The sequence below is a fragment of the Arvicanthis niloticus genome, chromosome 9 (assembly GCF_011762505.2).
Source record: "Arvicanthis niloticus isolate mArvNil1 chromosome 9, mArvNil1.pat.X, whole genome shotgun sequence".
In the NCBI taxonomy this organism is placed as follows: domain Eukaryota; kingdom Metazoa; phylum Chordata; class Mammalia; order Rodentia; family Muridae; genus Arvicanthis; species Arvicanthis niloticus.
Window position 1 is genome coordinate 66,169,558 of NC_047666.1, and position 22,600 is coordinate 66,192,157.

At 43.2% G+C, this 22,600-nt stretch overlaps 1 long non-coding RNA gene and 1 pseudogene across 1 annotated transcript in view; both read right to left on the bottom strand.

The window, feature by feature from the left end:
• Nucleotides 1–2,559: 2,559 nt before the first annotated feature.
• On the bottom strand, nt 2,560–3,392 carry LOC143443617 (zinc finger and SCAN domain containing protein 4C pseudogene; annotated as a pseudogene).
• Nucleotides 3,393–8,820: 5,428 nt separating this feature from the next.
• Nucleotides 8,821–22,600, bottom strand: part of LOC143443552 (uncharacterized) — a 33,891-nt gene continuing 20,111 nt past the window's right edge. Inside the window, exon 2 of the long non-coding RNA XR_013112650.1 lies at nt 8,821–9,862. This is a non-coding gene — a long non-coding RNA (uncharacterized LOC143443552). The remainder of the gene's footprint in view (nt 9,863–22,600) is intronic.

Below are 22,600 nucleotides of genomic sequence, written 5' to 3' on the forward strand. Positions count from 1 at the left end.
CGGTTGGATGAAATACTAAAACAGTTCCACCTTCAACCTTATTTCCTTGGATAATCATATTGCTGTTAACTTTTGAACCTTGTGTCTCAAGCAGATAAGTTGCCTTCACACAAAGATCTCTCCCAACAAGCCCGGCTACTCGGTACCTCAGATGGGATGAAGTCATGTACCCCACACAGCTGCTTCTACTGGACCTGTTCCTCCTGACCTATCCTCAGATGGGCTCCATAAACCCTGGGCAGCAGGACACAGCCAACTCTCCTACATCCCCCATACCCATTCTTCTAGGTTCCCCCTAGAGACACTTCGCCCCCAATGTCAGCAGGAAGTAGCCAGATATCACGACGACGACCCTATTCCTGTTTCACCTCTCTCTTCTCTTTTTAAGTTAACCAAATCGGGGGAAACTGTACTCTCCCCCCCCATGAGCAGGACTGAGAGACCTTGGTTGCCACAGCAAGGTCAAGTGACGGGATCTAGGTGGAGTTACCCACCTTGGCTGCCCGGAACACAGCAGAACTGCCCCTGGGCTTGCCTTGAGACATCTCAGGCTGTGACCTGGAATGGACTATGGATTATCCCACCCATCTGAAACCAGGAGGGGTTGTGGGTTGGGTCTTCCCCTTTAAATTGAGAGCTGAACATTAAAGCTTTGGGCCTTGATCAGAGAACTTTGTCTTGGCCTCATCTCTTCTTGCCCTCCTTCCCCCTTCATTCCCAGCCCCCCTTTCAGGTGAATCCAGTTGACTTGTGGCCGCGGGCGGCTACAGTTTGCTACTAACAGTCAGCATCTGCATTCCAGTGTATCTGGGATTTTACCTGTACACAGCTGTGTAGAGCCAGCATCAGTCTTCTGGATACTAGAGAAACTACAGTCTCTGCTTCAAGTGTACAAGATATTTTAAGATGTGGTCTTTGCTCTAATGCTCCCTCCTTGAGGCACCAGCATTTCTCAAATCTCTATTCCCTTTTCAGATTTGTTTGTTTGTTTATTTATTTATCTATTTATTATCTTTCTATTGTTTAAAGGTCTTTTTAGACATTCTTACTTAGACCCTTAGCTCTCTAAGGACCTTTAAGACACTTATCAGCAGTTCATGTGAGGAGATCACATACATAGTTGTAGATGCCTAAGGCTGCCTAGAAACCATTTCATGGGACAATTTGGCGATGTCTGACAGCAAAAGTTGTTTTCCTTGGGTAAAAATAATAAAGGCGAAGTAACCCATGGAGAGGAGGGAGAAGCCTGTCAGTCACGGTGACTGATTTTAGTAGGGCCTGTGTGCTGTACCAAAAAGAACATATCTCACGTTTTTGTTGCTTATAGTTGTGGCCCCAACTACCTTTGTTTTTGTATGCATTTTTATTTTATTCTAGGTCATTCTTCTGGTTTTTTTTTTTTAATAACCTTTTACTTTTTAAATCTAGAACATCAAAGATCTATGTTATCTTACTCTACACAAAACACTGGCCAGATTCTGTCTTATTATATTGAATATATATTGGTCTTTTAAAGTTATACTTTTAACGATGAGAACCAACTGGAGATGTTGGTCCCTGCTAGTGACTGTTAGGTTGGCATCAAAATCTGAACAGAGGGATTTATTGTTTTTAAACCTTTATATGGGCTTTTTTGGCTTAGTTGTTTATTTGAAGTGAAAACTAAAAGTGGCTAAATTACTAGAAGAATGTTTGAATACCTTGAATTATAGTGTCTCTTGTTTGATAAATGTAGACTCAATGAATTTGAGGTCATTTATGGATAAGCATTTTGGTTTAATCTATGACATTTGAAATACAGTCGGTACCCAGAATACCTGTTATGCAATGTCTTTTTCAGCAGAGCAAGTAATTACTGATAACAAAACTGTAAAAATTACTGTAAACAAAACCCCATCTATATAACCTTAACTGGTGAATAGGTGAATACAATATCATTAAAGGTTTTTTTTTTTTTTAATAGAAGAGTCATGTGACAGTGCCATTTGTTTATTTAATCAGGTACAAAATACAAGCTGCAGTTGTAGGCATTAGGCATTTGTCAGAACTGTCAAATGACTCATCTTCTTTACCCTCAGTTGGCAGTAGACTGGGAAAACAGACAGAAGATAATAATTCAGTATTTATATTGCTAAGAGCCACTGAGGAGAAGCTAAAAACTAGTAAGTATCTTTCTGAGATGGTCCCACCATGGACTGTAAATCTATGATGGGTTTGCCTCTTAAGTCTAGGCTGTTAAAATTACATTTAGAAAACATTCTTGTTATTAATATCTTTTTCTTAGATGGCTCCTGGCAATACATGTTACATCTTTCACTGAATAAACGTGTTTAGAAGCTACATGCTACTTCATGTGCAGATGAGGCACTGAAACCCTGCTAGCACCCGGTGGAGTTCTTATAAAACAGTCAATGTCTCCATAAGAAACACCACTCTTCAGGATCAGGATACTCCTCTGTCTGGGTAAGAAGAGAATATCTCATTTTCAGAACTGCTAATACCACAATTTATTTCACTAGCATTCCAGAAAGTGTTGAAGCCATCTTCATTGTCTTTAGTCTAGTCTAGCCTGAAAAATAATCCTGGTTTTACCTCCATAGAGACATCTTCAGAGGACTATGCCCTCAGGGACTATACTGGGTACCTGAAAGTGCCTTCACTTGCCTTTCTGACACTCTGGGGGATTGCATAAGAAACAGCTCTATCTTCAGGCTCAGAATATTGATCTGTTGGTATAATGAGAAGAGGACCCATGTCATGTCCAGGACTGTTAACAACATTATTCCTTTCACTAGAATTCCAGGGATTGTTGGAGCCGTCTTCACTGTTCTTATTTCCTGTTTCCAAGAACATGTCTTGGGTCTCTGTAAGTATGTTTTTGGTATCTCTTGTATTGGCATTAGTGTTGCTTGCTGTTGTTTCAAATATTTGATGACTTCTTTTAAGGGCATATTCTCAGAAAAGAGGGCTTCCTGCCCCTGCATATAGACAAGGACCATGGTCGGAGGCTTTAAGCACTCATCAGTCAGACCTGCCATGAATCTCCCCATGTTTCTGCCACTTGATTCCCAGTACTCTTTCAAGGCAAACTTGTCCTTGCAGTGCCCAGTGAGGAGAAACTGCTGCAAGACCAGTTGAGAAATCATCTGCTCCTTGCTCTGCTTTTCAGGCTGCAACCAGGAGGTAAACATCTCCCAGAGTGTTTGCAGCTCCTGCTTTGCCAAGGAGCCATTGCTATTTGGTGGAAAGTTGAGTTGAGCACTTGGTGAAGTATAGATGTCTTCTCCAAACTGCACAGCAGAATGCTGGTTTGGAATAAACTCTCGATTGTCTAAATTAAGGGCATTTGTTAGTGACTCAGGATAAAAGGTTTCTCTGACCTGTGAAGCCATTGTAGAAAGAATCCTGAGAAAGTTTTAAATATGGCAATTCAGTATCTGTCTTGTGACTTTATAATCTGTTTCAATAGTTGGTGATGTGCAAAAGCTCTTTCTACAGAGAATTTCAGGGGTGATTCTAAGAAGCACTGAGATGTGATGTGTGTCTGCTTCCTCTATCATTAAAGGCTCTTATTTCTTTTTTCAACCAGAACACAGAAATCCACGGCTACACTACACCCCAAACAAACCTCCACCTGCAACAAGGCCGCTCCTTACGTTTCTTCCGCCCAGAATCTGATCGATTACCTGCGCTCCAACCCAGGCCAGCTTCTCCAGCTGCACCGGCTCCCTGCTCAACACCCTTATCCATGCACACACCGGATCCTCATGCCTGCCCACCCTGCACTCCACACCCCTCTCTCCCCTACAGGCTCTCTCTCCTCTCTACCACCCTCCTGCTCAGCTCTCTCGCGCGCCCCTTAGGTTTCTTTTCTCTAGTCCTGCACCACAACACAGAGCAAAATGCTCGCTGCGAAGAACTATTATTTTTTTTTTCTTTTTCTTTTCTCTTTGAGTGTTCGGTTTTATGCACAAGGAAAACAAATGAGAGTTATTTAATGTTGAGAAGATGAATGCACTTGGCGGAGACGTGGTTGAGCAACGCCCAGGTTGCTACTTTGGAGAAAGAATGCAAGACCCTCTTGGGCTGGTGGGATGGCTTAGCCATTAAAGGCTGGGCTCACATCCAAAAATTCAGAGGGAGCAGGGCCGGAGCTCTCTCCAATCATCTTTTTTTGTGTGATACCATTCCGGCGCACACAGACTAAAGCTAAGTATAAAAACCACTATGTTAAACAACAACAAAAAAGGAATCTATTCCTCACCGATGAAACTTCAATTCGGGTTTAATTCTCAGCGCCTAACCTTACCAATTTAGCTGCCCTGAAATTCTCTGAAACGCCCTGAATTTCAATGAACTGGATTGAATGTCAGCTTCAACTCTACTCAGACATTCACAGTCACAGAGCCACACTTTCTCTGCTGCTCCGCACCATCTCTCCTGTGCCTGGTGTTCTTGACTCAACTTCAGGGCTCACAGTGTGGGTCACAGCGAACACCCAGCAAAGAGATCTGCACTCCCACACCCCGCTGCTCCACATCCTGACCCGCGGATCTGCGCGCTGGTGTCTGCTGTAGTCACTTAGCGTGGTGACCTCTTTCACCTACTGCAGTTTCTTCCTCTCCCATTTGCTGCTGTGGCCACAGCGGGATCTCTATTTCCTTGTCCTCCTTGCCCTCCTCACCATGCTCTTTCCCTTCTTTTGAAAATATTTGTTATTTCCTGAACCTTCCTTGAGTTAGTTTGCTTTCTGTAGGTCAGATAAAACACCAGGACCAAATACAAGTTGGGGGTGGGGGGGCGAGGGAGAAGGGATCATTTGCTTATGTGTCTTAATCCCACTCTGTCACGGAGGCGACTGAGGGCAGGAACCGGGAGCCCCTGGTGGAATGCTGCTTTCAGCCTTGCTGCATGTGACTTTCTTCTCAGTGTGCTTCCTTATACTGTCCATGATCACCAGCCCTGGGATAAAAACCTTACCGGATATGCTAGTCTACCCCGCCCCTATTCCATCTGTCATCAATCAAGAAAGCACCCATTCTAATGGGGGCATTATTTTCAATTGACGTTCCTTTCTCCCCCACCCCCTAGCTAATCCTAGCTTGTGTCAAGGTGAAAAAAAATAAAATAATAATAACTCAGCAAAATTAACCCCTTGTAACTTGACACACAAAGACCTTAATTTTTCCTTTCTTGTTTGTCTCCAAGATGTAGTGTTAATATTACCACCACAGTATAAAACATAGTATAACTTTAAAAGTCACGCAGTCTTGAAATTTTTTTAGCACTTTAATAGTCTAAGTTCTATGTAAAAGTCTAATGTCTCTTTAAAAGTCTAAAGCCTCTCAACTGTGGGCTTCTATAAAACCCTGAACCCCTCTAAAACACCAGGACACAGGTCCTCCTAACACCTTTCTTGTTTCCTGGGCTCTTTTGCTGAGAACTCTCACTGTTCAGCTGGGAAGGCAAGTCTTCCTGCCTATGGTGGCCATTGTGTTTCTGGGCTGGCTGACCAAGGTCCCTGTATTATTGACTAATTAGCCAGGAGCTCAATGTTGCCCCCTAGTGGTCAAGCCTCCTTATGCCTTTGCTAAAATCTGTCATGTAGTGAGCATGCAGCCAGCAGGGATCCAGCATAGCCTGTGCTTCTGCTGCTGGCTAATAGGGGCCAGAGCTGTTAGTGATTCATGCAACCCTGCAGTTTCAAGATTTTCCTCCTTCTGGACGGCATATTAGAGACCAAAGGTAAAAGCTTCTTCCTTCTTAAGGGTAAAGAATGGCCTGCACTCTGCTCAGATCACTCAGTGTGTAAGCCCAACCGCTGCTTCTGCCATTTGCCTGTTGTAGATCCTGTTGAATCAACATGGGGTGAACGAATACAGGTCCAAGACACCGCATGCGCATCCGCTGGGTCTTGTATGCTCTGGGATAGTTTAGAATGCATTCCAACCTAATACTGTAAGCGTGCTTAGAGTATCACATATGCGTATGAGATTGTGTCATGCGCAAGAGCATGAGTGTGTATGTGTGTATGTGTGTGTGAGAGAGAGACAGAGAGAGACAGAGAAAAAGAGAGAGAGAGAGAGAGAGAGAGAGAGAGAGAGAGAGAGAGAGAGAGACCTATTTTTGTAACATGTTGTGTAGCCTGAAGCTTGAACTTTGTGGACAACATTGTCCTGTTGCAGTGTCAAAGAAAATTGGATGTGCTTGGATATGCCTGATTCGCACCCTTGATTCTCACGTATTCACGCTCAGGGGTGAGGCAGTGGGACCTGGTGGGAGGTCCTTTCTTGCTCCCCTCTTGGCTCTAGTTTCCTGTCTTGCCTTGTGCTCTCCCCTCCTCACATGTTTCTTTCCCTAGGAGGCTGCTTGAGCTCTTCACCAGAGGCCAAACCACAAGTCCACCTTTTCTTCGGATTGTCCTTCAAAACCACGAGTAAAACAAACCTCTTTTAACCACAGTAGAAGATGGGCTATTTGTGAAGAGAAATAATGGAAGAGGGGGCAGAAAAGTGAGGGTGATGTCATCAGAGCTGGTCAGTGTCATCAGAACATGTGTGCACCCATGACCACATCACAAGGAAACTCATTATTTTAAAACATAGTTAACAAATTCTTATTCAAAGTTGAAAAAACGAGAATCAGATATGATATACATGTATGTATGTACATGTGTATACGTATGTGTATAACCTGGCCTCGATTTTTTATTAGATTATAGGAAATTCTTCACACAGAAATGTTAGTGGAGAAAACTTTTTTCATTTGTTTCTAGCATTTTATGTTTATTTGTTTCCACTTTTAAAACATAATTTTTCAATGGTTATTGGGATTTCACATACCCTGATCATCCTTATTTCCCAGTCCTCCCAGGTTTCCCTCCACCTTATCCCCCACAATTGTGGTTTCCCCTCTCCAATTTTTTTTTTGGAGTACAGTCAAACTCCTGGTGGCCAGCCAGTCCCTTAAAGAAGAGTGAGTTCTTCCCCTCCCCCAGCCTCTCTGTTGCCATCTATTTGTGGAGAGCTACATTTTAGTATCCTTATCATAATTTTTAAAAGTTCTCTTTGATGTTTTCCTGTCTAGACTGTTACTTTTTGGGGGTGCAGGGATGGAGGTTAGGGGTTGCCACCGAAGCTTTCTATGTCCTTCTTTCTCAACTGTGAGTCTGTGGTCATCGGTACCACTGCAGAAGAAGAAGCTTTCTGTCCGTTATAGTCAGCAGAACCACGGATCATGGACCTTCACATGGTATCTGCTAAATGCACGGATCATGATATCCACCTGTCAGCATGCGCCACAGACTCAGCATGGTCTCCAGTGGCAGCAAGGGTCATGGGCCCCATCACAGTCCTCTGAAGCAGCTCAGCCCGCAGACATCAACATGGCCTTCAGTGGTAACAAGGGCCACAGGGATCACGGACATTGCAGCAGGGCCACGGACCCAGACTTGGCCCCGGGCCGCAGCACGGACCACAGACATCAACCTGGCCTCAGGTGGCGGCATTACAGGACATGCTCAGGCCCTGGACATCAAAATGGTTCAGCCTCTCTCCACAACCTACGCACAACTTAGTTCCTTCATCATTCCCACCCCTCCACGGAAAATTCATTCATCAAAATGGCATGGAAACTGCAGCACATCATTCAGGATATATACACATATATATTTAAATATATGTAAATATATACACACATATTCATATATATGTAAACACACATATATTTATATATGCACACACACACACATTAAGTGGGGAAAAACTTAAAATTTAAGCACAAATAAAAAAGAGGGTTAGGAGTTGGCTAAGCTACCCCAGATGCTGGCTTTGCAAGCTGGACTGCCAGAGTTTGATCCTGGAATTCATGTTGAAACCCTCATTCCCAAACACATTCCACTTTCCTCTGTTATATGGTTCATGGTTCTATTTCTGTTAGTTCCTTTTTTTTTTTTTTTTTTTTTTTTTTTTTTTTTTTTTTTTTTTTTTTTGCAGTTAAAGAAATTACTCCAAAGTTCAGTGATTTATTATAACAACCATTATTTCATATGACAATGTTCAGGTCAGAAGTGTGGGGTACCTGAGCTGGCTACTGTCACCCTAGTTTCTTTCCAGACTTCAGTCAAGGAACCTGGTAGGGCTGGAGTCATTTCAGACAGAGATGGGAAACATGGCCTACCTAAGCCAGACTGAGGAACTCAAGTTGTTTCTCAGGTGCTGGGGTGCTTGCCGGAGAAGTGAATTTCTGAGGCTGACACAGAGAACATGCATGTGACTCCAGTAGTCACATGGCCATGCCTGAATTCATGGGCATATGCCTATAGTCCTATGTGGCCTTTGTTATGTTCAGATGTCAAGGGCCTTGCAGAGGCTGAGCATGGAAAGCTTATTCTGCATAGGATAGATGCTGTGAGAGGATTGGATCATGAGGGCTCAGCCTCCACCAATGGATTGGTCCACACATGGCTTCATAATTTACAGTCTTATTATGAGGTGAGGGCAACTTTCTGAGATGAAGCCTACCTGTTGGAAGATATCAGAGGTATGTCTATCTTATCTCTGGTTCCTCTGTGGTTTCTCGGTTTCCCCTGTCACGAGGGGAGCTTTGCTCTCTCACATGTTCCCTTCCATTGAGTTGGGCATCTCCGTGCGCCTAGAAACAACATACTGGGACTAAAGCTCCTGAAATAGAGCCCAAAGAAATACTTTCTGCTTTAAATTTCTTCCAGATAATCAGAGATGAAGTCTTATTAACACCTTACAGAAGAAAAGAAAAGAAAAAAAAAAAAAAAAAACCAGCAACAAGCTAACATCAAATCCATTTTTGAATAGCACTGATATTTTAATATTTGCACAAAGCATTTCAGAATCCAGAACAACACAGTGTTAACATTTCAGAATGTATGCTCATTATAGTTTTTTGAATCTTTTAAGGAACAAAACTGTGAGGATAAGTGTTAATCAGCATACTTGTGAGGGGTCGGGCCTTTAGGGTAACCAGAGTCTCTGAGAATGTGGAAGGAGCCATCTTAATTGTGGGCTAGACCATTCGTTATGGACTCTTTAGTGTATAAATGGAGACAGCAAACTGGACACGAGCCACTCATTCTTCTTCCTCTTGGTGGATTCCATGTGACCATTTTTTTGCTGCTTTGACCTCTCTGCATTGACAGGCCGTAACGTGAACTGTGAGCTAAAAGAAACCCTCCCCTCCTTAAATCGCCTTTATCACAGCAACAGGAAAAGAAACGAAGATAACAACCTTGTATTGATGAAACAGTCCGAGAATTGGATTTTGTCCAATCTCTTTATCCTTTAGCTTAAAGAACAGAAAATTGTAACATTCTTTAACATTTTGCACCATCCCTGGCAAGGACGTTTCTAAAGCCGGGCTGGGATAGTTCTCCTGAGCTATGGAGTCCTTGAAGACTCTGTCTCCAGCTGAAGGAGGCCGATGGGAGGATCAAAGGGCCAGAACCTGCGGTGTCCACGCATGTTTAGTCTCCCTGTTGAGTTTTCTTCCCGCCCTGACTCAGCCTCTCCTGGAGTCCTGGAGTCAGGGTCAAGCCTCCCAGGACTAGTGGGCTGAGCAGGTTGTCGGAGAATTGATTTTTTGCGACTTGTCGATCACCTCTGAGGAAAGTCGTCTCCACGTGCAGCCTCTCCCCGCATTGATCTTGTGCTGTGAATGTGGAGTTCAGAGGACTAAATAGCCAAGGTAGCCGAGACGCATGCGCGGGCTGTGCAGCAGGGCAGAGCTTGTCGCTCTGGCAGCGTTGGAGTGTGTTTCCAGGAGTGGCCAGTAGGGGGCAAAAGATCTTTGCTTGAATTTCTTGAAAACAACCGGGAAATACCTAGGCAACCTACGTCATAAAGAGAAAGTTTCAATTACGAAAATAGCAAAAGAGTTTTCTGCCGGTTCTGGTGGCGCAGGCCGGTAGGATATGCTGAAGAGGCAGAGGCAGGAGGATCTGAGTTCGAGGCCAGCTTAGCTTGGTCTACATATTTTTTCTCCCCCCCCCCCCCCCAAAACATCTTTTACGCCTCTCTAGAGTTACATTCGTTGGTAGTGACCAAGCTATACGCCTTTATTTTGAATGAATAGCTGAGGTATACTTGTATATCTCAGATATACCTTGAATTTTCTTCTTTTAAGTACCTACAGATGTTGGGAGGACGCTTCCCAACTTCCTCGCAAAATACTTAGGCTGGCCACAAAAGGTGTGTGTTCACAAGGGAATGCCCTGGTTTCCTTCAGGACGCGGTATATATTATGCAAATTAATGTAGTGGTACGTGTAGTAAAGCCTTTGTGTCTGTCTTTGAGTGAACTATTTCAGCAAAATCTTTGCTAGGTTTGGGTCAACCAGTAGAGACTAAGGAATTGTTAGGAGCCTGTTTAAACCTTGAAGAATGTTTTCTCTCTGGAAAGTCTGCACTTGCTATGTGATAAATTGCTCTAATCTGGATCCTAAGACTCCTGGCAAACCCGGAGTTCTTTTGATTATGGTTAGCCATCATCAGTAGGGACCGAGATTTGTGTGAGTTGTCTGCTGTCATGAGCAGCAAAGGGCAAGAGAACTTTGGTAGCTGGAACCTTTCCCAGCCCCAATTAACCTTGTATAGTGTGTAAACAAGGAAACCGATGTGAGCTAGCTGGGTGTCAGTCTTTCCTGGGAAGGCTGAACTCCTCTGCTCCTTCAGAAAACGAAGGCTTAGCATCTTGGTGAGCTTCTCTGTCTACCGCTGCAACTCCGACCAACATCAATCAATAGTACAGGGAGAACCTTGCTACTATAAACTTGGCCTGTTCAACCTTTGGTAATCAATGACAAAAGAATTACTGCTTTGGCGTTACAATGAGCTTGTGGAAATAAAGATAGACAAGAATTGTTGAACCAGATGTAAGTTTCAAATAAGAAATACATAATCAATAATCCTGCTGTAATTTCCCCTTGGGTAATGATTTTGTTCTGTTTTTGAAGAATATGTTTTTGTGGAGATTGTTTAATTTGTGGCTATGAGGTGACTTTCTTTTTAAATAGAAAACTTTGTTTTAAGGGTATTTAAGAGAGTTAAGGGAACAAAAGTAAATTGATGGAGCCTGCTTTTGCTTCAACCACTGTGTGCGTGTGCATGTGCATGCGTATGTGTTTGATTCCTCTCCTTTTCTTTTCTTTAATTGCTGGCTGCATAGGCAGCAGTCCTTATTGATCAGTATCTGAACTGACCCCGATAGCTGCTCTCAGCACTGATACCAACTGCTGAAGTCACACCTCGCTGCCTGCCTTGATTTACCCTGTGGTGTCAAAGCTGGCCTTTGACAACAAACTCAAATAGATTCTCTGGTTGTGGTGGTTCTCCAAAACCACAGAGGGCTGAACTTAATCACTGCTAAAAAAGAAGGCAGGAAGGCAGCTTTGAGTTGAATCAACCCTAGGAAGGGCAATGCTAGATGATTAGGATGAACTGAACACAGAGCAAAGGCAAACCGTACTTTCTGGAAGGACACCTGACTGCTTGCAGACTATGGATCAACCTTTGGACTGCCAATCATTATAGTTGTGCTGACTTCACTGCTCGGTTCCTGCTTTTCAGCTGTCTCACCAACTTCCTCTTACAAAGACTACGTGTGTCACCACCCAGAGCATCACTGGATTCTTCATGTCTAAAAACTAGCAGCTTTTATCTGACCTCAACCTGCCCACTCTGCCTTTGAGACCCACCAGCAGCCTCGCCAAATGACTGCTCTCTATCTTTTTCTTTTTCTCCTTGCCAGAGGTGAGATATTTTGGGTAAGAGTCTAGGTAGTGAAAACAAGGTATTCTGCTTCCAATCAAACCACAAACACAGCTGTGTCTCTCTGGTAGCCAGACACACACACGCACACGCACACGCACATGCACACATGCAAACATGTATGTCCCCATCCCCTCTAAAGGTGCTCTACTGTCATGTCACGGAAAGGCTGGGCCCCTCTCTATTCCAATAAAGCAATCTCAGCCTGCTCATATCTTCTCTATCTTGTCTCCCTGTCTCTGCCTCGCTTCTCCTACAGTGGCAATGTGCTCTTCTATCCAGTCCCCAGAGTCACTCCCCATTGTGATCAGCACAACTCTCACTTCAAAGGGGATAAGAGTTTACTCTGGAGACAAAATGAGTGACCATGCTCAGGAACACAGATTTAGATTACCCCAGATAGAACAAAGAAGCCATCCATACTCGTACACCTTTCAGGCACATTGGCAGAGACGTGGGAGACATTGACAGTAGAGTGGGGAGCCTTTGGTACAGACTCAGATGCTACCTGGTGATGCTCTCAGCTCTTGGATGGGTGGAAGTTATCTGTCTGTTAATCTATCCCAAGGAGAGCTAGTCTTCCAAGTTACTCGATGGTGACAGAGAAGAGCAATAAACAGTTACTGTGAGGGCTAAAGAGAGATGCAGGAGACATGACTCCGTTTGGGGGGGGGGGGGTCTCATGCCCTCTTTTGACCTTCAGGAGTACTAGGCATGCACACGGTGCACACACACACCAAAACAACTAAAGTGCATAAAAATAAATAAACCTTTCTTTCTTCCTAGGGCTAAACATGGCTCAGTCTTTCTTTCTTTCTTTCTTTCTTTCTTTCTTTCTTTCTTTCTTTCTTTCTTTCTTTCTTTTTTTCTGAGACAGGGTTTCTCTGTATAGCCCTGGCTGTCCTAGAACTCACTCTGTAGACCAGGATCTGCCTGCCTCTGCCTGCCAAGTGCCTAAATTAAAGACATTTGTCACCACTGCCCGGTAGGGGCTCACAGTTTTTCAAACCCTCTGTGGCCACTAAAGCTCTAATGTGCTAATCAGTCAGCCTTACATAAGGTTATGTGAAAGTTGCTGCTTCTTTCCAGAAACTTTCATTTTCACCAGACTTGAAAAGGGCTGGCAGTTACCTTTAGTTATCTTTAGTAACCTTTCACCATTTGTGTGTGTGTGTGTGTGTGTGTGTGTGTGTGTGTGTGTGGTTGTTTTGCTTCTAGGCTGATTTCCTTTCTTCCACAGGACATAAGTTTTCACTAAATTTCTCTGTAATGAGTATATTCTTTTGATAATTTTATCTTAAGACTTTCAGTGCTTTTATCCCTGGAGACTCTTAGACATTATAACCTCAGTCATTTCCACACTCTTATAGATTTTATTCTCACTGATAAAACCCGAGAGAAATTGAGTCCCCACCTCGGTGGGCCAGGCCCCTAGGCATGCTGAGACCATGTCTTTACTCCTCTCTGCTTAAGGAGAACAACTTTGAGCTGGAGGTATCACCGCTCCCCAGCCATATCCTAAGTGGTACCAGGTGCCTTTCCCTGGCTCTGCCAAGCTGCGGCTGTACCAGGGCAAACTCTATTATTTGGAACAGAGACCAAGTTTTTGTTCCGGGGAGTCTTTGGATTTGGAGATGCCTTTTCAAGGTTTCACTGCTCTCCACTGTTAGACTCCAGGATATCACCTGGGACACTGCATCACAGGCCTTGGCTCTCCCGCAAGGCAGGGAGATGCCGACACTGAGTCTAAACCCAATCCTCAGTTACCCTTGGGATGTCTGCTACACAATATATATGAATTAGGGCTGTTCCAGACCATCTCTTCTGTGGCTTGGCCATAATACCCCTTGGACAATGCGTCCAAAGGGCCACCAGAGGGCACTCTTGACTATAGCATCCTTCGTAATCATAAAAATTTCTGCAGATGTGTAGACAAATGGCCATGGACGTAGATTGTCTAACCCAGATAGGCTTAGTAGGTTCTAGGCCTCAAACCTTTCAGAGCCCTGCTAAATATGGCATTTGAAATCTTAAACTTACGATGCTTAAAATGACAGAGACTTCCAAATCCTAGCAATGCCCCACCCCTCCACCCCACCCCCCACCACCAAGGTCTCCAAGAAGACAGGGGTACAACAAGAAAGGATTCCACTTGAACTGTGGTACGATATCCACTGAGAAAGACTGCTCCACTGTCTCGCTCCTGAGGCCTGGCCTGAACCGTGGACAAACAGGGACACTGGGCTTGCCTTGCCTTACTTAAGACAAAGCCAGATCAGTTTCTGAAGTTCCTCCTCCACAGGAAGGCCTCTCTCAGATTTGCCCGGCCTGGCAGCTAAAGACTGATCTTGCCCTGGGACCTGTGTCCCCAACTAAGCCATCAACATCACAGGTTCCTAGTGGGGTGACTGTCTGGGTAATGGGTGAATCTGTCATTTTAATTGACACATAGGCCATTTAGATGACCATGTCTCCTTCTCAGGTCTCTGAGGGGTTTGAACCTGGTGATCAACAACCCGTGTCTCGTGGTAAATCATTGGGTAGAGAAAGTCTGAGGATATGAAAGCTTCCAAAAAGTAAGGGTCTAAGAAAGTGTTGAAAGGTCTAGGAAGATGTTCTGAGGCGGGTAAATGCAAGTTATGAAGGATTTATCTTTTTGGAAACTTTAGAAGATTCTTGTAAGCTTCAGGGAATCTACTTGAATTTACCTTTCACAGGTCAAAAGGACTCAAGATAAGTACTGTCAACTAACAGCCTGTTTCCCTCCCCACCTGTCTATTCCTGAGGGTGGGATCTATTTCCTTTTTCCTAGTCCTGGGACCCCCCTCCCACTTCCTCCAACTACCAAGACCATGGGCCTAGAGTTTCAAATGTACACCAAAGAAAATGTTTTTCTCCCTAAACTTTATCTTCTGCCCTTAACATCCAGGTGTTCTTTCAGAATCTGCATCTGGGAAAGCTCCAAAACAGTTACCCACAGGTGCTCTGGCCCAGCCTCACACTGCTTCACCTGGGCCTACACACTCCTACCCACAGATGGTCCCACAACCTGGACAACAGTGAAACAACCAGCTCTTCCCCAGACTTGGCCACATTCCAGCTTTTTGTCCGCACCCCATAATAGCAGAGCCCCAATGTCAACAGGAATTAGCCAGACGATTATGCACATTCAGTTATAATCAACAAAGGGCAGAAATGTTTGGTTTCAGATATGGGGACAAGCACCTGAGATACATGGTTTACATACCCAATTATATTAAACACACGTTTAATATAATTTAATCTAGTTTGAATCGGCACATTTCATTGGCAGAAAAACAATCGATTACTTTCCACTGAGGTTTATTTTATAAAGAATAAGATTTATAAATCTGTTATCTATATTTCTTAAGAAAGTTTCAAACCATGCTTTCCTTCTTCTGAGCTACTAACACGTTCTGAGGAAATCCTTCATGTGCCCATCATCAGCTCAGTCTGTCACTCTTGGTTTCTTTGTTTATTTTGCAGCTTTCATATTCGGCCCCACTAGCTGACTCTGCTTTGTTCTCCTTCCACCGACACAGTGAGAGCCATATTCGTGACTGCTCAGACATCTTATACCTGCCATCTTCTTATCCCTTCAGGGTTTGGGGACCACTGCACTGTGGACCCAGCAACTGCAGCTGCTACAGGGCAACTGCTATTGTCTGCTTTGACACCGTGAAGGAGGGATCTGCATTATCCCATCCCCTGCATCTGCTCAAACCCTTTATACTATATGAACTTTTTATACTATAATATACCCTTTATACTATAGATACCCTTTATACTCTATATGCCCTTTATATGCTATATACTCCTTATACTATAATATACCCTTTATACTATAGATACCCTTTATACTATATATGCCCTTTATATGCTATATACTCCTTATACTATAATATACCCTTTATACTATAGATACACCTTATACTATATATACCCTTTATATTATTCATATGCTTTATACTATATGCCCTTTAATCTATATATACCCTTTATACTATATACGGCCTTTATACTCAATATTTATATTTTATACCTGTTATCTCACTTTGGCAGAAAAGTGTGTGAAATTGCTGTAATTAAAAAGCATTTTTGAAAGCCTAACGAAGGCAGATTGAGTGCTCCAGACCCCCTCCCATACCTAGAGACAGCCTGACTCCTAGGAGGCCCATCATAACCAGGCTCACAGGTGAGACGCCCTCCCTGTCCTAATACCTGACCTAACTGGGACCCCCACAAGGCAGATGCAGGACCTATCCACCCTTCAGAAGATACATCTTCCTTCCTGTCCATAACTCTGCTGGGGCAGATCAGGCACTCCAGCTCCTCCCAGACCCCCAACCTGCCCATACCCAGAGACAGTCTGACTCCCAGGAGGTGTGCCTTAACCAGGGTCCGAGGAGATCTGCTGGAACCAGGGACACAGGAGGCCTGGCCTAACTAGGAACACAGGAGGCTCCCCTAACCAGAGACAGCACTGTTTACAGAGTTCCACCTTCCTATAAGGAGGGACAGGCTATTCCCGAAAATGGATCATATAATTGGACACAAAACAAGCATATATAAGAAGATTGAAATAGTCCATGCATTCTACCAGATCACCACTGACTAAGGCTGGTCTTCAATACAACAAAAACAACAGGAATCCCATATACTCATGGAAACCGAATAGCTCTCTACTCAGTGATGACTTGGCCAGGGAAGAAGTATAGAAGGAAATTAAAGACTTTCTGGAATTTAACGAAAATGAGGTTATGACATACCCAAACTTACAGGACTCAGTGAAAGCAATTCTAAAAGGAAAATTCATAACCCTGACTGCTTCCAAAAAAGAAACTGGAGCCAGCATACACTAGCAGCTTAACAGCACATCTAAAAGCTCTAGAACGAAAAGAAGCAAATGCACCCAAGAGGAGTAGACAACAGGAAATACAAACTCAGGGCTGAAATTAACCAATTTGAAACAGAGAGAACAATACAAAGAATCAACAAGACTAGGAGGTGGTTCTTTGAGAAAATCAACAAGACAGTTAAATTAACTAGAGGGCACACAGAGTATCCAAATTAACAAAGTCAGAAATGAAAAGGGAGACATAGCAACAGAAACTGAGGAAATTAAAAAAAAAAATCAGATCCTACTACAAAAGCCTATACTCAGCAAAACTGGAAAATCTAGATGAAATGGATGATTTTGTAGATAGATACCAGGTACCAAAGTTAAATCAGGACCAGATAAATGATCTAAACAGTGTCATAACTGCCAAGGAAATAGAAGCAGTCAATAAAAGTCTGCCAACCAAACCAAACCAAACCAAACCAAACCAAACCAAACCAAAACAAAACAAAACAAAAAACAAAAACAAAATACCCCCAGGACTAGATGGTTTTAGTGCAGAATTCTATCAGACGTTTAAAGAAGACCTAATACCAATACTTCTCAAATTATTCCACAAAGTAGAAAGAAAAGGTACACTACCTAATTCATTCTATGAAGCCACATAAAGACAGAATAAAGAGAACTTGAGGCCAGTTTTACTTATGAATATTAATGCAAAAATACTCAATAAAATTCTTGCCAACTGAATCCAAGAATGTTGTGGGTTGCCCTGGTGCTGTTTGTATTCTGATGTTAATTCTGCTTTCTCAAAGAGGGGCGTCCCTGACTAGGAGTGGATCACACACTCAGGTGATTTCATGTGAACCTTCTCCTCATTTTAATTAGTAAAATAAAGGCTAGAGCCTGTGATTACAATAGAAGGGAAAGGTGAGGCTGGAGGTTTTAGAGAGTAGAGGAAGAAAGATGGAGGAGAGGAGGAAGGAGGAAGATGGAGAAGAACCACATGACCTGAAGAAGTCACAAGTAACAAGGAATCTCATAGCTGGGGAATAGATTAATGTAGTGGTAATCTGATGAATCTAGGCATACACCTTATGAATATTGTAACTGTGTTGTGTGCTATTTGTATGGGCTTATTGGGATTGGAGATTTACTGCAACAAATTGGACCCATCATATTGCTTAGAACCCAACTAACCTGAGATAAAAGTCCCCCCCCCAAAACAAAACAAAACAAAACAAAACAAAAAAAACAACCCAGCTAGGGTGGTGATCTAAGGCTGTAGCAGTGTGTAGATTGAAAGCTGACTGGGTCTGAGTGACTACAGAGAGCTGCAGAGATGCTCCCTTCCCATGTCCTAGGCAGACAGCTAAACCAGGAGGGACTGGGGAACTTGGATCACAACTGCCTGCGAGGTAGGTTTCTGGCAGACACAATGGACTGATCTGGGTATCTACTCCCAAGGGAGCCTTTCCATACTTGCTCTCCCATTTCCTCAGGGTCTAAACAGGACATGGGACAGCCAGTCCAGCTCTCCTGACTGCTTGTGCTTCAGGCTACTTGAGATAAATGCACATGCTTCCAACTGCAACCAAAACAAAAGACTGAGAGGCAGCTCAGAAGCAAGTCTTTCTACAGTCAGCCCCTTCCTGCCAATAAAAACAATCAGAGCCAGCCAGTGGTGGCACTTGCCTTTAATCCCAGCCCTTGGGAGGCAGAGCCAGGTGGATTTCTGAGTTGGAGGCCAGCCTGGTCTACAGAGTGAGTTCCAGGACAGCCAGGGCTATACAAAGAAACCCTGTCTCACCCCCTCCCTCCCCCAAAACAAACAAACAACCCCCCCAAACCAAAAAACCAATCAGAGGACTGCAATGTGCTGAATTGAATAGCAGAGGGAGACAAAGGTATGAAAGCTCCAGATCAGGTACTAAGAATTACAAAATATATATATATATATATATATATATATATATATATATATATATATGATATATATATATCATACTTAAAGATGAGAGACACAATAAATACCTTTTGGGCTTTATGGAATGATCTTTTGAACAGTTTGACATGGATAGATATAAAGGTAACAGACACCTTGTCACTTACTGTTATTATAATATTGATTTACTCTGTCTTCCCAAAAGACAGGGCCCTAGATAAAAAATTACATGCCTTAGAAAAGAGATTCAAGGAAACACGAGAACTAAAGGTTCAGGATTTTACAAGGCAAGATAAGCAACAGAAAGAGGAGAATGAAGGTTAGAGAAAGGAGCCGGAAAAAAATGCTAGAAAAAAAGGATACAGAATTTCATAGATCAGACTGAACAGCACAGAGATAGAGATAAAATTTGGAAGCAGAGTCTAGAGGATAATTTACTAAAGCTAGTACATCGAAAGAAGGCAGGTGCTACAATATCAGAATTACAACGTTAAAACTATGGAAGCAGGGCCTAGAACAGAGAAGATACAGAAATTTATAGAGCAGTATGAACAACAGAAAGAAATTTAAGACTTGGAAATATGGCCTAGAGGAAACACTAGAATTGAAGGCACAGGAAATTAAAGATTATAATAAACAAAAGGAAGATGCAAAATGAAGATGGGAGACAGGAGCTGGAAAAGATGCTAGAACCAAGAATGCAATGGCTCACAGATCACACTGAACAGCAGAGAGAAAGTAATGAGGATTGCAAGCAAGACTTAGAGAATAACCTTTTAAAATTAATCAATCAAAGTAAAATAGCAGAATTTTAGAATTATAATATAAAGAAAAATTTAAAATGTGGAAGCAGAACCTTGAACAGAGAATACAGGAACACAAGGAACAGGAGGAATGACAGAAGGAGAGATATGAAGCATGAGCACAGACCTTCAGGGAGGAATTTAAAATTTCATTTAAGGAAAATACTCAGGTAGAGACAGAAGATAAAATTAGAGAAAGCCAACCAAAGGTTATTAGAAAACAGTCTTTAGTTTTATCGGTTAGTACACAACAAAGACCTCCAGACTATGATCATCCATCCACAGGGTTATCAGGTATTCGAATGGATGTGTTAGAAGTTAGAAAATTTAAGGAAAGTGTCACTAATTTTGGGATGCCTTCACCATTAGCTCAAGCTAAGAATACTAGTAAACAATATTGAGATTGAAGGAATGGCTGACACTGGAGCAGATGTCACTATTACCTCTCCAAAATCTTGGCCTGCAAGTTGGCCATGTCAAGAAGTGGACATCCAATTTCAAGGAATTGGGACTTTATCCCAAAGAAAGCAAAACACCAGATGACTTAGATGTACAGGACCTGAAGGTCATGTAGGAAAATTAAGGCCATATGTGGCTGATATAGCCATAAACTTATGGGGAAGAGATCTGGTACAGCAGTGGAAAACACAAATTAATATCCCCTCAGTTTCAGAGGCTAGCCACAAAACTGGTCAGGCGCCTAAGAAAAATATTAAATTAGGAAACATTATCAAAGGCATTTACAGCCTGTCTGGGCTGTCCATAAACAAAATACAGCAGGGGCTGAAAATTTAACTATACTTCAAGGAGCCACTGCTGATAAGACACCAACAGCCTTACTACTAAGGTGGCTGACTGACCAACCCATTTGGGTTGATCAATGGTCTATGACAAAAGAAAGACTACAGATGCTAGAACAACTAGTCCAGGAGCACCCAAGGCATATAGAGGATTCTACCAGTCCTTGGAATTATCTGGTATTTGTCTTTAAAAAAAAAAAAGTCTGGCAAATGGAGGATGTTGAGAGATATCAGAGCAATTAATAAGATTATTCAGCCAATGAGTTCCTTGCAGCCTGGAATTCCATTGCTTTCCTTACTGCTTAAGGAATGGCCTATCATAGTGATTGATCTGAAAGATTGCTTTTTCACAATTCCTCTACATGAACATGATAAGGAAAGGTTTGCTTTCTCAGTACCTACCTTCAATAGAAGTTGCTCACAAGAAAAGATATCACTGGAAAGTCCTGCCACAAGGAATGTTAAATAGTCCAACCTTCTGTCAATATTCTGTCTGTACAACAGCCATTGGAGATGATTCTCAAACAATTTCCACAATCCATTATTCATCATTATATAGATGATATCCTATTGTCTGATTCAGATATAATTATCCTAGAAAGAATGTTTAATGAAGTAAAAAAAAAAAAACCCAAAACAACAACACACGCACAAACAAACACCTTGTCTTGCATAGCCCCTGAAAAAGTACAAAAAGAGGATTCTATTGATTATCTAGGCTATAGAAAAAGTCTGCAAAAGGATAGGCCAAAAAGTTGCAAATCAGAAGAAACCAATTAAGGACTCTTAATGATTTTTAGAAGCTACTGGGTGTTGTGGGAAATATTAAATAAGAACAGCAAGTTACTGCACTATGCTTTGGTTCTCTCTGCCCTGTTGGGCTGGCTGACTATGCACTGGCTGGCAATGGCTGATCTGTTTTTATCTCATGGAAACCCTGACTCAGAGCTCCAAAATCTTTCCACCCAGCTCCCTAGGTTCCCACTGGCAGGTTGCTACCACACCAGCCCCATTCTTCAAATCCCCCATGGCCTTTGTGGTGCACATCAGGCAAACTCATGATTAGCTGCTGTACCTTTCTCTTTTGAACTCAGATGAGCTGCTGCATAAAGGAAAACACAACACAAATTTAGTTCAGAAACAATGGTAATTCAATTTCTGGGTGCAACAACAACTAAAACCCAATCTTGTAAGCCTTATTAAAACTAAATCCTCTGGAGGTGAATCCTGACAGATCCAACATTGAAACTGGGAGATACTAGTAGCTACATCTTGTCCTCATGCTATGTGGGACCGTGAAAGGATAGCTTGGTTTCAGGTGGAGCACTGGCTAGAGATGGCCAGAGACCCAGCAGGTATTCCTGCAAGGGACAGCATACACTTTGCCACACTCCCAGACTCCAGGCTCCTGACACATGGCCAAAGACCTCCATTGATCAGTGCCTTTCAGTCACATAAGGGCAATGCCCCTACCAGCCCCTCCACAGGTAGAGGTCTTAACTACAGGCCACAGAGCCTCAAGAGATCTCCATATTAATGAGATACCTAAAGGCCAGAGGGTGTAGCCAATTAAGCATTCCTTCCCAGACCCTCCTCCTTATAAATGGTATTTACCTCAGGTCTGCCCTGAGAAATGGCCAGGGTACAACTTCATCCACTTTCTGCCATGACAATAAACCTTTAAAAACCATGCACTTCCTCGTGTCTTTGGGGTCCTACCATAGGGAACCATGGAGAAGGCCTTTGACTACCAAGCTGCTGTTTAATCTCCAGCTAGAAGACTTCTCTACATTCTGGCCATGGAGGCCTGCCAACTCAAGCAAGCTAGACAACTCAGCCAAGTGAGTGCTGTAACCAAGAGTCTCTAACCCTCGGGGCACCACCAGAGCTTCTTCCTCTTGCCTCTCTGGGCTGTGGGCAGGTCCAGCCCTTATGCCCTGGTGTCTCAGTTCTTCCACAGCTCCTAGCAGTGTCTGGGAGCCCAAAGACAGAGACCACTGGTCTCCTAGTCAGCCGCTTTGGCCTGGAGACCCCTACTCAGGAGCTCTGCCCCTACAGAGTCTTCAGGCTGAGACTTTTTCATGCCTGGACGCAGCCCCACAGCTTCACACAGCCCAGTGTCTGCCTGGTACCACGTGGAGTGAACTCAATCAAATTCCTGTGCTTCTGCTCCCTGGAGTGCAGTTCCAGCTACCTCAGACAACAGACATGGGGAACCACAACACAGCCCAACAGGACCCATGCCCACGAGCGAGCTACAGCCCCACAATGCCATCCCTTTCCAAAATGACCCTCTCCCTCTCCTGCTTCTCTCTTCCAATCTCCAACCCAGAGGTGATTGGCTCCCTTTATTCATTAGGGGATAGTTCACAAGATGTCACCTGAATATGTGAC